Source organism: Notolepis coatsorum, assembly GCF_963971535.1.
Source record: "Notolepis coatsorum genome assembly, chromosome: 6".
NCBI lineage: Eukaryota > Metazoa > Chordata > Actinopteri > Aulopiformes > Paralepididae > Notolepis > Notolepis coatsorum.
Genome location: NC_140170.1, coordinates 10,398,481 through 10,402,483, shown reverse-complemented (window position 1 = coordinate 10,402,483; position 4,003 = coordinate 10,398,481).

The following is a 4,003-nucleotide window of genomic DNA, read 5'->3' as shown; positions in this document are numbered from 1 at the left end:
GAAGAACTGTAGTATCCCTGGACTCACACACAAACACACGCACACACACACACACACACACACACACACACACACACACACACACACACACACACACACACACACACACACACACACACATGTAATGAAGAAGGACAACATGTACCATTCTAATTACAGACAGGTACACAGCCATCAGAGCGCATTAGAGTTTATCTGCAACGATGGACTAGAAGATTGACAGCCGCTGGTGCACCATCAGGCATGGTGGTGAGGGGAGGCGGGACCTGGAGAGAGGGAGAGACGGAGGGGAGAGAGAGAGAGACACAGAGAGAGACACAGAGAGAGACACAGAGAGAGAGAGAGAGAGAGAGAGAGAGAGAGAGAGAGAGAGAGAGAGAGAGAGAGAGAGGAGAGAGAGAGAGAGAGAGAGAGAGAGAGAGAGAGAGAGAATGAGATGTATGTATGTGGGTGGAGGGAGGAGGGAGCTGGGGAGAGAGAGAGAGAGAGAGAAAGAGAGAGAGAGATGTATGGGGTGGAGGGAGGGTGTATGGATGGATGGAGGATGGATGGAGGAAGGAGGTAGAGAGAGGGAGATGTATGTATGTATGTATGTACGGAGGGATGGCTGGGGGGAGAGGGGGAGGAAGTCAGAGAGAGATGTAGGAGGAGGTAGAGGAGAAAGATGGATGAGGAGGTAGAGAGGAGACAGAGATGGATGAGGAGGTAGAGAGGAGAGAGAGATGGATGAGGAGGTAGAGAGGAGAGAGAGATGGATGAGGAGGTAGAGAGGAGAGAGAGATGGATGAGGAGGTAGAGAGGAGAGAGAGATGGATGAGGAGGTAGAGAGGAGAGAGAGATGGATGAGGAGGTGGAGAGGAGAGAGAGATGGATGAGGAGGTAGAGAGGAGAGAGAGATGGATGAGGAGGTAGAGAGGAGAGAGATGGATGAGGAGGTAGAGAGGAGAGAGAGATGTATGTGGAGGTAGAGAGGAGAGAGATGGATGAGGAGGTAGAGAGGAGAGAGATGGATGAGGAGGTAGAGAGGAGAGAGATGGATGAGGAGGTAGAGAGGAGAGAGATGGATGAGGAGGTAGAGAGGAGAGAGAGATGGATGAGGAGGTAGAGAGGAGAGAGAGATGGATGAGGAGGTAGAGAGGAGAGAGATGGATGAGGAGGTAGAGAGGAGAGAGAGATGGATGAGGAGGTAGAGGAGAGAGATGGATGAGGAGGTAGAGAGGAGAGAGATGGATGAGGAGGTAGAGAGGAGAGAGAGATGGATGTGGAGGTAGAGAGGAGAGAGAGATGGATGAGGAGGTAGAGGAGAGAGATGGATGAGGAGGTAGAGAGGAGAGAGATGGATGAGGAGGTAGAGAGGAGAGAGATGGATGAGGAGGTAGAGAGGAGAGAGAGGTGGATGAGGAGGTAGAGAGGAGAGAGAGATGGATGAGGAGGTAGAGGAGAGAGATGGATGAGGAGGTAGAGAGGAGAGAGAGATAGATGAGGAGGTAGAGAGGAGAGAGAGATGGATGAGGAGGTAGAGAGGAGAGAGAGATGGATGAGGAGGTAGAGAGGAGAGAGAGATGGATGAGGAGGTAGAGAGGAGAGAGAGATGGATGAGGAGGTAGAGAGGAGAGAGAGATGGATGAGGAGGTAGAGAGGAGAGAGATGGATGAGGAGGTAGAGGAGAGAGATGGATGAGGAGGTAGAGAGGAGAGAGAGATGGATGAGGAGGTAGAGAGGAGAGAGAGATGGATGAGGAGGTAGAGAGGAGAGAGAGATGGATGAGGAGGTAGAGAGGAGAGAGAGATGGATGAGGAGGTAGAGAGGAGAAAGAGATGGATGAGGAGGTAGAGAGGAGAGAGATGGATGAGGAGGTGGAGAGGAGAGAGAGATGGATGAGGAGGTAGAGAGGAGAGAGAGATGGATGAGGAGGTAGAGAGGAAGAGAGAGATGGATGAGGAGGTAGAGGAGAGAGATGGATGAGGAGGTAGAGAGGAGACACCCCCCTCCGGACGGGTGTCCCCCAGGGCTCGGTCCTAGGACCCCTTCTCTTCTCCCTCTACACTAAATCACTGGGTAACATTATCACATCTCATGGCTTCTCATATCATTGTTATGCCGATGATACTCAACTCTTCCTCTCCTTCCCTCCCTCAGATATCCACGTCTCTGAGTGGATCTCGGCCTGTCTGTCCGACATCTCCGCCTGGATGACGACCAACCACCTCAAACTGAACCTAAGCAAAACAGAATTGCTCCACCTGCCGGCCAAATCCTCCCCCCTGACCGACCTCTCCATCACAGTCGAGAATGCAGCTGTGACCGCGTCGCCGACCGCCAAGAACCTTGGTGTTGTCCTCGACGACCAGTTGAACTTCTCTGCTCACATCGCAGCGACAACCAGAACCTGCAGATTCCTCCTGAGCAACGTCAGAAGGATACGCCCCTTCCTGACAAAAGAAGCCACCCAACTCCTCGTCCAATCAACAGTCATCTCCCGCCTCGACTACTGCAACGCACTGCTAGCTGGCCTCCCGGCCACTGCCACCAAGCCTCTTCAACTCATTCAAAATGCAGCGGCCCGCCTGATCTCAAACCTACCGAAGTCAGCCCATGTCACCCCACTTCTTAGGGACCTGCACTGGCTCCCCATTGCTGCACGTATCCGCTTCAAGGCCCTCGACCTAGCATACCGTGCGGCAAAGGGAACCGCTCCCGCCTACCTCCGGTCAATGGTCTCTAACTACACACCCTCAAGACCCCTACGCTCTGCGTCTTCTGGCCGCCTCAGATCTACTCCTATCCAAGCTCCCGGAGGGTCATCAAAGAGAAGCCGCCTATTCTCAGTCCTTGCCCCACAATGGTGGAATGAACTACCCATCCCAGTTAGGACAGCCGAATCCCGTCCAATCTTTCGCCGTTGACTAAAGACTCACTTCTTCAACCATTATCTGAAATGATAAAAAAAAAAAAAAAAAATCTAACCCGACTAACCTTAATGTCATGCACTTGTCCTAATAAACTAACCTACACTGTAACACGCAACACTTTGATGAACATTGTTACTCAGCTGATAGAGTTATACCCTTCTTGCTGTCTTGTCGCACAGAACTTGTAAGTCGCTTTGGATAAAAGCGTCATCTAAATGACTAAATGTAAATGTAAATGTAAATGTAGAGGAGAGAGATGGATGAGGAGGTAGAGGAGAGAGATGGATGAGGAGGTAGAGAGGAGAGAGAGATGGATGAGGAGGTAGAGAGGAGAGAGAGATGGATGAGGAGGTAGAGAGGAGAGAGATGGATGAGGAGGTAGAGAGGAGAGAGAGATGGGTGAGGAGGTAGAGAGGAGAGAGAGATGGATGAGGAGGTAGAGAGGAGAGAGATGGATGAGGAGGTAGAGAGGAGAGAGAGATGGATGAGGAGGTAGAGGAGAGAGATGGATGAGGAGGTAGAGAGGAGAGAGAGATGGATGAGGAGGTAGAGAGGAGAGAGAGATGGATGAGGAGGTGGAGGAGGAGAGAGATGGATGAGGAGGTAGAGAGGAGAGAGATGGATGAGGAGGTGGAGGAGGAGAGAGATGGACGAGGAGGTAGAGAGGAGAGAGAGATGGATGAGGAGGTAGAGAGGAGAGAGAGATGGATGAGGAGGTAGAGAGGAGAGAGAGATGGATGAGGAGGTAGAGAGGAGAGAGAGATGGATGAGGAGGTAGAGAGGAGAGAGAGATGGATGAGGAGGTAGAGGAGAGAGAGATGGATGAGGAGGTAGAGAGGAGAGAGAGATGGATGAGGAGGTAGAGGAGACAGAGATGGATGAGGAGGTGGAAGAGAGAGATGGATGATGAGGTAGAGAGGAGAGAGAGATGGATGAGGAGGTAGAGAGGAGAGAGAGATGGATGAGGAGGTAGAGAGGAGAGAGAGATGGATGAGGAGGTAGAGAGGAGAGAGAGATGGATGAGGAGGTAGAGGAGAGAGATGGATGAGGAGGTAGAGAGGAGAGAGAGATGGATGAGGAGGTAGAGAGGA